The sequence below is a fragment of the Ahaetulla prasina genome, chromosome 6 (assembly GCF_028640845.1).
Source record: "Ahaetulla prasina isolate Xishuangbanna chromosome 6, ASM2864084v1, whole genome shotgun sequence".
NCBI classification, from domain to species: Eukaryota; Metazoa; Chordata; class Lepidosauria; order Squamata; family Colubridae; genus Ahaetulla; species Ahaetulla prasina.
The window spans coordinates 36,123,389-36,136,674 of record NC_080544.1 but is presented as its reverse complement, the minus strand read 5'-3'; the positions used below and the strand labels follow the sequence as shown (position 1 = coordinate 36,136,674).

Below are 13,286 nucleotides of genomic sequence, written 5' to 3'. Positions count from 1 at the left end.
CCAATTACCCCAACCACAAACCAAGGTGGGACTCAGTTTTCTTCTTGGATCTTGGCTTACTACAATTATATGTTACTTTTTAAAAATAGCATATTTTGAGGAAGTAATAATCCATTATAGGCGTAAAATACATATATATACTGTTTTTCTCAACACATTTGAATTGAGGCTAATGAAATCTTAAGCTTTCTTTCCAACAGGGTATTCTTAAATGATTTTGTCAGAAGCACAAGGATTCCCACTTTACAAGAAACTCAGCCATGCTGGTCACAGCAATCTTCGAACTTCATTTTTTCAGACTACATCCGGACTCTTAAAATTGTTAGGAAAGTCAAAGGTAAAAGGCAAAGGAGTCCCTGTGAGTTTTATTCTGTTAGTTGTTGCCAACTATAGGGAGCGATATTCATTTTCATTTCAAGACCATTGAGTGAGCGCTGTTCAAAGACATTTCTGTGGTCATGTAGCCAGTATGATATCACGGAATGCTTTTACCTTCCCACTGAAATGGTACCTATTTATCTACCTGCATTTGCATGCTTTCAAACTGCTAGGTTAGCAGGAGCTGAGACTAGGATGGGAGCTCACCCTATCTTGCAGCACTCGGGTCTTGAACCTGGGTTGCCGGCTTTCCAGCATCTTAACCACTGAGACACTGTGCCACCCTAGGAAATATCAAGGCCCACCGATAATCCTTGGACAACTAGCAATTACCAAAAAAATTCACCAAGTAGGTGCCACTGATAGGCATCTTAAAAAATCCAAACTTTTTAGACTTTTGTTTGAATAATCTGTTGGTTTTCTTTTGCATAAATCTGTTATTATAACAGATTAATATAAAAAAAATTCACATTTTTTAAAAACAGAAAGTAAAGAACTTCAGAAAGATAGAAAAAAAGTTTAGGAAAACATTCCTCATGTTTACTTCTGAGATCCCAATTATAGTTCAATAAAAGAGAAACGTAAATATATTAGAAAAGCCTTAACAATTTCTACAATTCACAGGAATCTTTGAGAATAAATTTAAAATTTTTAAAAGTTGGTAAAAGTGAAAGTGTGAAAATTTTATACAAGTATTCCAAGAGAAGGTGAAAGTAATGAGAACTCTAGCAAACATCTGCAAATAACATTTTTAGTATTTGGTTTTAAAAAATAATCTGAAGCAATATTTTAAATGAAAGGTTTTTGATTCACTACTATTAAAATTCAAGTAAATGTAGCTGTAATTTTTTAAAAAGTAACATGTCAACAACCCATAAATTATTCAACTTTTATGGGGATCTCAAGGGCAATAGAGACTCCACCACCACCGTTATATTTCTCTGTACAGACTGCAGGCCATTACACAGCATTTAAAGTTCACTAATTTCCCAGAATACTACAACATCTGTCCCTTTTTTTCCTAGGAACTCAAAATAAAAAAAATAATATAAGTTACTGCATTGCACTAATATTTGTTCACAAGTCTATCAAAGTCATGAGATGACTCCATGAAGACAAGATTATAAACAGATGCAATAAGTAAATTTTTGAAAATAGCTACTGAAAGAACAGTAGCAAACTTTTGGACATTGGTCTTGCTATCACTGAAAATTATTTTCATGGAACTAAACAACTTGAGAAATATTGTAGAATATTTCTATAATAAATATCTTTATCAATTTTATAGCTGTAAAAATGGCAAAAAAGAGAACATTCCATGGTTCAGAATAATTTACTGCTTCCTTTTCTTCCTCTATTTTTCAGTGTTGTATTTTAAACCTTAACTTCATTATAGATCTCTCCTTATACATCTAACAAATATTTCTATCACAACATTTCCAATTTTTTCCCTTAACTTCAGCTGCTTTCATCCCACCAAAATAAGTTTCAAAGGACCAATGCGTTGAACAAAAACTTCTAGGGACCATAGGATATCTGAACCAAAAGTGAAATCAATCCACTATTTTAGTGCTATTTTTAAATTTGCTCCTTTATTTATATTAATATTACAAGTAGTCTTTGATTTACGACCAGCAGCCATTTGAACTTATGAGGGAGTTCCCTGGGGGTATTTATGACCTGGTTCTAAAGTTCTTACACTGCCCTCTCTGCAGTTATGTGACTGTATATTGAGCAACCAGCCCATTGTTGTGGCCATTTGAAGTATCCAATGAAGTATCACATGATCACATTTTACAATGTTTTTTTCTGAACATGGGCATTTACTTCCAGTTTTTTGATAAAACTGGCCCATAGTGAACCACTAGTTTGCTTAACAACCGCTGCAAAAGAGATTGTACAGTAAAATTGGGTTGGTCATGTGGGTGCCCCAATTTATGACTTTCACAACCTATAGTTTATGGTCATAAGTCGAGGACTACCTATAATGATTTTCTTCCTACTTTGATTCTCAGGATAGTTATGCAGAGTTGCTGAAATCAGCATAAGACAAATTGTTTAGTATTTGATTATTATTTTCCTATAAAAATAGGAAAAATAGGTATGGTAAAATGTGTTTGTATTACTGAAAACCAACAAATTCTACTTCAAAAAGTGGGTAAGAGTTTACAAACATTCTTAAATCAGTAATAAACCCATAAAGTAACTGATCCAAATCTCCAAAGATAGAGGATCATACAGGAAGCCACAACAATGAAGGCCCATTTTGTCCTAAAAAGATGATATGGAGATGGAGCCCATATGTCCTCAAAAGATGGTAGAATGAAAGAAGTTATGACAACTTATTTCTTCTGCTGTAACAGTTTGGAATCAATATACAGTCCAGAGAATGGGTCTAAAAATGATGAAGCTGTGTCTTACATATTTCATTATTAGCACTGATTATATTTTTATATTGTTCTCCTTCCAATACCATTGTCTCCTCCCAATTTGATGCAACTTTTTCTATCAAATATTTATAAAAATTATTTTATATTAACAGGTGTCTAAATATATATATTTATGTTGCTAATTCAACTACATTGCAAGTTTCATGCTGTCCCTATTCCATGTAGAAGGCCTACAAATAATCACTTTGTACAAGTAACATGGTCACAGATTTAATATATTTTGAAGGAAATGTCTGCCACTGCAACAAATTCACTTTGTTTCATGAGTTAAACCTCTGAGAAGAAGGTCGTTAAAGAGCAAATAGCTCAGCTTAGCAAACATGAACTGTCAGATTTGTAGTCTGAAGATTGATAATGCTACCTAATAAGATTCTGTGCGCACAATATTTTAAAAATGTACAGTTTCAGTTGAACCCTGCAAAAATATATATATTTCTGACATCTTAATCTCAAAACACAGTATTGTATAATTTATGGTATCAAGCATTGGTGAATAATATTCAATTGAATAAGAAGGTAAGAGAGTATATACATACATTCAGAATCATTAATACGGGCCAATAGACATCAAATGAAAAATATCTAAATTTTAATATATTGTGCAGTGTTGAAGACACTTATGCCTGGCTCAGCTCCTTTTAAACTATGTGTCAGTAAGAATCATATAACACTGTGCTTTTAAGATTTATACAGACAAACACTTCATTCTGTTACAAGAGCTAAAAAACCAGATGGGACTGTCTTGACTCACCTCATTAAGCAATGGGCACATTGAGTTACAGCAAAGTATTGGTACAGATTGAGTAATAAAATAAAAGGAATATATGTATCAAGAAACCCCTGACTAGCACAATGAGAAAGCAGAAAGGAAGAAAAGAAGAATAAAAACCACAAACACCTAAATTAGACAGCTTCATTTATGACACGGTAATGTATAAAGTCAACTAATTAGGGTAACCAAATAAAATGATATAAGCTACCAAAATGATAATTCTAATAGGAATATGCACAGACCACAGAAATTTAGTTTGGGACCCAATTAGATAGTTTGCACAGTTGCCAACTTGAGTGGTCTGTGGGCAGAAAAAGAGGATATAAATTGGAATAATAAACGCCCCGTTTCAAGTTGGATAGTTATTACCCACTTAAATCAAGAGTCAAGCCTCCCCTTAATGAAAATGAGAAAATCATGAACAAAAAATAGAATAATATTTTAAGATACAGTAAGTACTTCTGAGGCTATGAAAACCATAAAATTGACAGAAACAAATGCAGGATTTTTGGAATCAAGCATCTATGGGTTCTGCTTTTTATTTTAGAAAAATATCTGCACTGTTGCTTAGTTTGGAAAATAATTAGATGAAATGTCCATGAATAGTTGTCCCACTTGTGGAGATAAGTCCTACTATATTTCATACAAATTCTGAAATAAAGCTAGTATTTGAAAGGACAAAAAATTTAATTAAACCATTCTCTTCCACAAACACTGTTTAATCAAATATTTCAATGTAAATTGCACAAATTGGTTCATTTGGTAAGAAATCTGTAAATTACAAAACAATGGGATACTTTTTAAGATAATTAAATTATATTTGTTGGAAAACCAATGGTTTAAGAAAGCATTTTGATTTGAGCATGGTTCTTAACAACATAATACAGTGTTCATCTTAGCAATTATTATGATTAGGTGAAATTTTTCTAGCAGTTTTCTATAGCCATTTGAAATAAGGACTTCATCAAGTCTTTTTGATTTGGAAGAAAATGTTGCCAATGATGAGAAGGTCAACCTATCAATCAACTGGCTCAATTTCTCTATGAAAATATGAAAGAGAGTATTTTAGTTTTTGCATGGATCCAAGCCGTTGAAGCTTTCATAAATTTCTCAATTCAATTTGGGGCATTTGATGTACCACTACATATTCCAAATTACTACTACTTCATTTTGAAGTCTTTATCTTGTTTTCTGCCTTGAAAACAATATAAAAACAAAACTTTATATGAGTAACAAAGTAATCAAAGAACATTACAATTTGTGGCAAATTGCTGTTACTTGAAAGGTCTGAAGAAGGCCTGGAGGAACGTTGTCCATGGTGTCATGATGGGTCGGACATGACTTCGCAACTAACAACAACAAATGCTTTCCTAAAAGGCAAGAAATGAATGACTTCTGATCTTTAAAACAAAACAAAACAAACTGAACTGAACATATTGCATTCCAGATGTTAGGGCAGGGAGATCAGCAAAGAAAGGGAAGTTGTTAAAAAGCATAGGAAGAAAGTGTGCTATATATTCCAAGTGCAATTCAACTTGTTCCAAGCATTTTCAACTATATCACATGTATTTTTTTAACATAAATAGGAATCTAATGGGGTCGCTCATGTCACATTTATTAGAATATGGTGTGGTGTTTTTTTTTATATCCATTCATAAAAAAACAAGAAATTGAGCAGAGGCAAAATGAAAACTGTGCCCTTGATGAGGGATCTGCCTCATTCTTTATGAACATAAAGGAAGTGCCTTTGCAATAAATTTCTGACTCATTAAAAGTGTGAAATGCAATAATGCCAAACAAGACACATCATTAAAACTGACAAACCATAAATCTCATGCCTATTATATCTCATGTGCTCTGAATTATTGTGATGTGGAGTGTTTATTAATAGTACACACCAAACTTTACAACAAAAATGTTTCCCTGGAAATATACCGATTGGCATATTTAGATGTTGGACTAAAACCTTTAGACCAATTGTGTTAGGTCATTCCTTATATACTGAGGAACACTGTGACACAGGTTCCATATAGAGGGTTTAACAGAAGTCTAAAAACAGGTTTCTCAGTTTTAAATCAAACTGAGTTATCTGGGTTATACTAATGCTATTTTTTAAAGATCTAAAAAGCTATAGTAACCAACTATTACTAATATCACCTTAGAATGCTAGTAAAGAAAGCATTAATACTGTTACAGGGTCCAATTCCAAAGGAAGTCCATCTTCAAAACTTCCTTTCCAGCAGTAGAATTAAACACATAAATATGAAGTTAATAACCCTCATTTCCTATGATAGATTTTTATGGCGTGAATCAGAGCAAAGTACATAGAAACCTGGAGTAAACCAATATTCTAACGGCATGATTGTTCAAAGCCTGGAATCTGGGGAATTGTGTACTCTTTTAATTGTAAAGTAACCTACAAACTGGCAATCAGTAAAAGTTCACGGAACCAAATTGTAAGTTTTCTTACTGCTAGACTTAATATTAGCTATAGCAGATCCTTATTTGCACAATTCCTATTCTGACATAGAGTCTGGAAGAAAACAGTAAGAGGGTCATACTATTTGGATTACATTAAAAAGCAATCAGGAATTCAGCAATGCTTCTGGAGAGCAAGACAGTCACAACCAGAAATTAACACGTAAGAATTCAAACAAGAAAAAAAAATGGTGATGGGAGTGGGTTGGGGAGTAGAACAGAGTTGCCATTTGCCCCTTTGAAATAAGTCTTAGGTGAATTTTAATTCAGAACAGAACAGAATCACAGAACTGAAGGGGCATTGGAGGTCATCTAATCTAACCCCCTAGTCAAGCAGGAGGACCTATACTATTTCTGACAAGTGGCTGTCCAGTCTCAATTCAATCAACAACACAACAACTACAAGCAGAGTACTTTATAGGCTCTGGGATTTTTTCATGGGTAGGTTAAGCATATATTTTGCTATTATCATCAATGGCAACATAGGAACCACCAGCAAACTAACACATGCCTTTGTAGCTGGAGCTATCTAAAAGACGGTCTGTTTTGAGTCAGGCTTGACTCAGCAACTTCATGAACAGGTCTGTGTAGTTTCCTTGTGAACAACATTTAAGTGGTTTGCCATTGCCTTATTCTGAAATGTTTTCTTCAACTTCCCAGTTTAGCCTACAGCCTTCAGATGCAACTATTAATCTCTCATGAAAGTTCTAATCAGATCTGGCCCTATTTAGCTGCTTAAGATCAGTTAAGGTTGGTTAGATGTTGCTGCTAGGCAGCCACAAATTAAATGGAAGGTTTGTCACAGCACAATAAACGCCGAATCCATTTAAATTCTTTCTATGTTTACTAATGATATGGTTCACAGAATTAAAAAAGCAAGTGCGACTGGTTATAGCACTAGTCTTCTAAATGTGAACAGCTTCCTGAAATTAGGAACAATTACATAAGCACAGTCTGGTAAATTTTTAACAGATTAATAATTTATGGTTCTTTTTCAAGAATGATAAATGACTGCAACATAAAGTAATATATCATACTTTTTTAACTTAACGTGATAGGATGGTTTTTCTGTCCCACAAAGAACTGCTACTTTGCTTCTCATTGATAGTTGATTTCATAACACAAGGAGAGAACTTTTAGTCACCAAATAAATAGTAGTCATTGCACATTTGAAAAATAACTTGAACAATATTCATTTTTAGACAACTGTAAAATACAAATTATTTAAAGGCTTTAAATTACTTTGAGGCATTTCAGATTTTGTGGGATCTATTTTGCTGGATTCTAAAATCCAAGAATTAGCTGCAGAATGATAGTTCTGATTGGCGATTTTCACCCAAGCATTGTTCATTGCAACAGGTTCATTTAGAAGAAGAGGGAATCATTGTTAGTGTAGCTCCTGTTCAGGATTCAAGTATCCTCATTGACTGATTTAGAAAAAGCACTTCGAAATCTATCAGATCCTATCTATGGTTCACCCATACTACTATGTAAATTGTTCAGTTAAATAGATTATTCTTTTAAAATGTATCTTGTCTGGTTTTCAATTCCATTCATTTCTCCCTTTCTCAATATTTGCATATTACAACACAGGGTTTTTATAAATGATGAAGTCAGAAAGCTAGATTAAAAAAAAAGTTCAGCTATTCTGAGTGTCCACACAAAGATTGATGAAATCAATTACAGTAATTTTAGCCCCACTACAAACTAAACTTATCAAAAATGATTTTAAACATGCATTAAGGAATGTGATTTAGTACTGTATTTGATATTAGGTCAAACCATATAGCTCTATTAGGTATTTCTAAATTTATCCCAAGTTGTTAGTCATTGTACTTTCTAAACAGGTTAAGGTTAAAAGCAGGTATAAACTAAATAGCAATGACCAATCTTTATTTTAAGATTAAACAAATGTTGGTCTAAGCATTTATGTAATATTGGCTAGTGTAATGAGTATTAGGGGGTTCATACGGACCTTGCTCAGTTACAGAATCCGTATAATGAGGGACTCATCCCTGGAACAATTTGAAGCAACAAGCCAAGAGCACATCTAAACACATGCAGAGTTTCTTTCTCTCAGGCATACAAGTAATCAGTGGTACCAGCCAATCTTCCAGATCAGGACATGTGACTACTAGTCAAGTCTGACCCAGGAGTGGTTGGCTTGTAAAAAATGACGCCACAAGAAGTGCATTATTTCAAAAGGCAGCCCCCGCCCCATGCAATAAACAGCTACCATGCACTATAAATTAAATTAGTGATCTTCCAGCTGATGGCAATTTAAGTGATCCCCAGTTAAGTGACAACTGTTCATACCCTGTTCAGATATGAACAATTGAGATGTCAAAAAATAGAACAATATTTTAAGACACAATAAGTACTTCCCAGGCTATGAAAAACATCAAACTGACAGAAACAAATGCAGGATTTTTGGAATCAAGCTTCTATGGGCTCTGCTTGTTATTTTAGAAAAGATCCCCCAAGTCTTTTTCTTTAAGGCAAAAAGGGGAATGGGAAGAAAAGTGAATTCGGCACTGCTGTCTCCCTTCAAAGTAGGCAAATTAATCCGCAAGTGTTCGGTTTTTGGGGGTAAGAAAACCGAAATCAATGCATTAGCCGCTTTTAATATTTCATAGGTCTCCGTCTCCCTCTCCCCGGCTTGCCAACGGCCTCTTATTTTAATTTTTTTTAAAGGCACAAATGTTTTCCTGAAGCATCCGCTGAGAGGAGTTCCAACTCAGCCTTGGAGGTCTGAGAGGCGAGGGGAGCTTCGAGCCGCCCAGAAACTTCAGTGACACAACATTCAGACGCGCACCAGATTTACACGTGGACTTCACTCCCCAAGACCTAACAGCGTTCAAAGGTCTGGAAAAGCACTCAGCCCGGATACCGCCCCCCAGGACGGGTATCCTTAAACCCCAAAGCCCCCTAATTTTAACACCCCAGTTTTTCTTTTTTGCTTTCTCCCGGAAAAGAGAAAGTGGCTCGACTAGCCAAAATAAAATCACTTCGCAGGTTGTTGTTGTTTTTTTAATTGGGTTACCTCCTCAGAAGCCATGGAAAGCCGCGGTTCTTTTGCTGCAGGACCCAAAGGGGTTGGCGGGCAAGGCTGGCAGTTGGGGTCGGCGGCAGGTCCCGGAGCCGGCCGGGCGGGGGAGGGGGGGAAGGAAGGGGAAAAAAAAGCAGGTCGCTCTCGCTCTCTCTCGCCCGCTTCACCCCACCGTGCGAAGAAGGCTGAAGGCTGCGGTACCGTCTGCCCCAGATAAACGCTTCACACCACCACCAGCAGCAGCAGCCGCCACCTCATGATTCATTCAGTCAATCAGTCACTCCCAGGGACCAGAACCGGCGGCGAGGAAGAGAAATGGAGGTGGGGGGTGCTTGGAGGAACGCCAGCCGGGCCGGCTTCCCCCCTCCCCGCTCGCTGCAACTCCCGCGCGCGGAGTTCATTAATGGATGCATGACTTCTCGCGCTCCTTTTCTCACACCCTCCCCCCACCCCTCTCGCCAAGGCGCGCGGCGGGAGGGAGGACGGAGCGGAGTGGGAGAAGAGCCGGCGCGAGCCAGCTGGGGAAAAACGGCCGCCTCTATGCCACAGGGCGACTCGCCGCTCTTCTCTCCTTTGCCCGCTCCCCCCCCCCCCACACACACTCCCCACGCTGGGCTGGGCTGCCAAAGGAGGGGGAGGAGCTTGGGGAGCAGGTGACTTCCTCGACAGCCCGCGCTCGAGCTGAAAGGCGGGCAGGTAAAGGCGGCCGCTCCTGCCCTCCTCCTTCAGTTTCGGCAGGCGTCCCCGGACAACGCCTGAGGAGAGGAGGGGAGGGGTGGAGGAAAGAGGAGGAGGAGGAGGAAGTGGGACGGCGCCTCAGCTTCTTGCACGCGAGGCCGCCGTTTTTCCACGGGAGAAGGGGGGGGGTGAGTGAGTGGGAGGGTCTCCACGGTTCACCCCAAACGGGGACGCGGCGGCGGGTGGTGGTGCTAAGGGGGAGGGGGAAAGGGCGGTTCCAGTCCCCGAGCTGCGTCTGCAAAGGGCGTCCTTTGGGGAAGAGCTGACCGAGTTTGCAAAGGCGTAGTAGTGGTTGTAGGAGCTTGGAAAGCGCCGCGCGTGGGAGAAAAGGGTGGAGAAGGCGGGGGGGGGGGAGAAAGAGAAATAGTTCTTAACGTGCGCAGCAGCCCTTTTGCACGAAAGCAAACTCACACCGTGGCGTCAGAAGTCGGTCCCGCTCCCTCCGTCTTCCTGTAGTCGTGGGTTTGTTCCCGGGTGGCGGTAGACCAAAAAAACACCCCCAAAAACAAGAAACGTTTCGAGGTGATGCCGGCTGCCTAAAGAGCATCCTTTGCGCCGCGCGGGGGTCTTTCCACGGTCTTCTCTTTTTTGCAATTTCGCTCGGAAATAAATGCTGCTCTGGTCAATTAGTTCCAGCGGCGAGCAAATAGTCAATATTCGATAGTCGCGGTCAATCCCGTATCGTTGCGACTCCGACCAAAGCAGCGTTTGACTTACACAATCGGTAGATCAGTTTCTGCGCATCCAAAAGGAGAATTCTTGTTTTTTTTTTATTGAGATCCCACTTTCTCGTTCCGAGAACAAGCCGGTAGGTGGATAAAAGTTAAGCCTCCTTTCAGTCCTGCTAAGCTGCCAGTGGCTTCATGACACACAAGCATTTTCTTTTTCTTGGCAACGATTTCCCCCCCTTCTTCAGCCTACAACTCGGGTCTGATTCTGCTTAACTTTCCCCCCCTCTGAGATCAGACAAGATCAGTTTTCATTCAGCTATACTGTTAAGCGGTGAAGGATGAAAATGGGGGAAGGAGAGGTTTACTGGACAGTCCTTGGCTTTCTTTGTAGGTAGGGAATTAAGTAGGCAATGAACACTTGTGATGCTGCCAAGTTCAGGTGGCAGATTTGTTTCTTCCAGGTAGGTGGAATTAGGACCTTTCTCTGACTTTAAGCTGGGCTTCAGAAGTATAGGCAAATAACAAATGCTATTTTCCGAAATGGCCCTAAAATTGAGCGTATGAGAGGAAAAGGAACACCCACCTGATATTTCTACCATTTCTCCTAAGAATTTCAGAATGCCATTTGTTGCTTCTCATCCATATTTTGTTTAGCTGAGAGAGAAGGTGCTGTTACCTTTCAGTCCAGCCATGATCCCTTGGGGAAACTGAATATGGCTTTTTTTTTTTTGCTTCTATAAGTTCTTAGCTTTCGGGTGTGGCATTAAAAGGGTAATTCTCTCGTCTTCAAAACCACTTTGATAGTTAAATCCGCATTCTCCTACAAAACAAACTACTTCTGAATGCACAAGTGCTAGACTAAACATTGGAGAGAGGGTACAAACACTACAGTATTGCAAAGTGGGTGAAACCATGTGCCGTATTTGAAGGGGTGGGTTTGGATAATGGATTTTGGAGGAGTTTCCTTGGAATTTCATTGTGATGCTTAAGCTTAAAAATGTATTTCCACTCCAGAATAGTGAGAAATAGTGCCTTTAGTTGCAACAGTGTATAGAAATAGGCTGGCATCTCTGACATTTCTTTTTCCCTTTCCTCCAACTACATATCTGGAAGACACGAGATCATAACAATGTGAGGACAGCTGAAAAACATGGACTATTTCTCAATGACTTACATTCTTTCTAATTCAAAGCTAAACGCTAGTCCCAGTCATACATTCTAAGCTATATTTTGTGTGATAATGGAGACAGGAAAAGACCTTAGCAGATTCTTAAGGTTTCCTAGATCCATTGGCTTTGATATTGTCAAGACAGTGCCATGTTAGCCACAGAGAAGACTACTATATATTATGTTATCTTTGCCCTACCTAGATTCAGTTTGAGCAGACTTTCAGTCTACTGTATGAGAATCTTCTAGTCTCTTATACTATTTCTTTATTCCTATGCTGTTCTAATAAATAGTGAGTGCAAGGAAACTATTACCTCCCTTGGGCTAGTATCTTCAGTTATGGGGCAGTGACAACTTTTTTAATAATTAAGCATAAAATGACATCTTTTAAGGATTGATTATTGAGTAATAAATTTGAATTTATTTGAAGGGGGTAATGTCTCCAGTGTTGAAACAAACTTATGATTTAAAGAATCTTAAGTGAGACCAGTAGAGTAAGACATTCATAAACATCTTGTCCATTCTAAAATACAACAAAACATTTTTCATCCAAATCTTTAGAGATGATTAAAAATGCATGAAATTCGAATGATCTCATATAAAATGTTGTATTTATGTGGGATTACTGATCTCCTGGTGAGGTGTTCATGTTCTGAGGTAGATTTTTGGTAATGGTATGTGAGACCATAAGATTTCACTTACTTTAGGGGTACATGCAGCCCTGAGGTTACATTGTACAAAAATAGATTGTTAGTCTCCTGTCTAAATATATATTTCTCTTCTTGGAGAAGTAAATTCTAGAATAATAACGTCACCATTTTTCATGGGTTATCTGTACTCAATGGGATTTAGGACTTTAAAGGGCAAAAAGCCCCTTGTTTGTGCAAATTTGGATTTTTTTTAAAGAAATTTTTTTTATCACAGCATAAAAGTGCATTTCTTTGGTAACCTCTTTTGTTATATAGAATCTTATCTCTATTCATTTAGATGAGAATCAAAATTACAACAAATTTTAAGTTCCCCCTTCTGGGGAACTTGAGGTTTTTGTATATTAGATCACATTCAAAAGCTATTTATACGCTATGGAAAAACAGTCTAAAAAGGGAGATACAGAACTAGGAAAATAACTTCAGGAATTTTCTGTATGCTGTATGAACAAACTGAAATAAAGCAGTAGATTTTTCCTATGTGTGTTCAGAAATAAATCACACTTTGGTTTTTGGGGAACTTCCTTTCCAAAAATGGACTTAGATCTTCTGTTTCTCAAATGATGGAAGTAAGACATTTGGATAAATAAAACTTTTCTGGTTGATAACTATAAATTAAAAATGTTTTGCTGGCAAGCTTTTGATTTAATACCTTATAAGGAATGTCATCCATCATTTGTGAACAAATTAGATGAAAGCCATCTCCTCCAACTACAAATTTCACCATGAAAGAAATTTCCTATCAGAACAATGGCAGGATGCCACCAATTACATTTAGTTATTATCAGCAAAGAGATCATTGGCAGAAATTACTTTCTTCACAATGCTATGATATTGGATAGAACATAGGTAGCCACAAGGGTTGTTCCTTCATCC

At 37.8% G+C, this 13,286-nt stretch overlaps 1 protein-coding gene across 3 annotated transcripts in view; it reads right to left on the bottom strand.

Annotated features, from left to right (window-relative positions):
* The window catches only part of HS3ST1 (heparan sulfate-glucosamine 3-sulfotransferase 1), a 96,902-nt gene extending 86,181 nt beyond the window's left edge, over positions 1–10,721 (bottom strand). Inside the window, exon 1 of one of the 3 annotated variants that reach the window (XM_058188002.1) lies at positions 10,277–10,721. The gene's annotated coding sequence lies outside the window, so the exon portion shown is untranslated. Of the gene's footprint in view, positions 1–8,053; positions 8,154–9,121; positions 9,662–10,276 lie in introns of those variants that run through there. The other 2 variants (XM_058188001.1, XM_058188005.1) reach the window with 2 other exon arrangements.
* Positions 10,722–13,286: the final 2,565 nt, after the last annotated feature.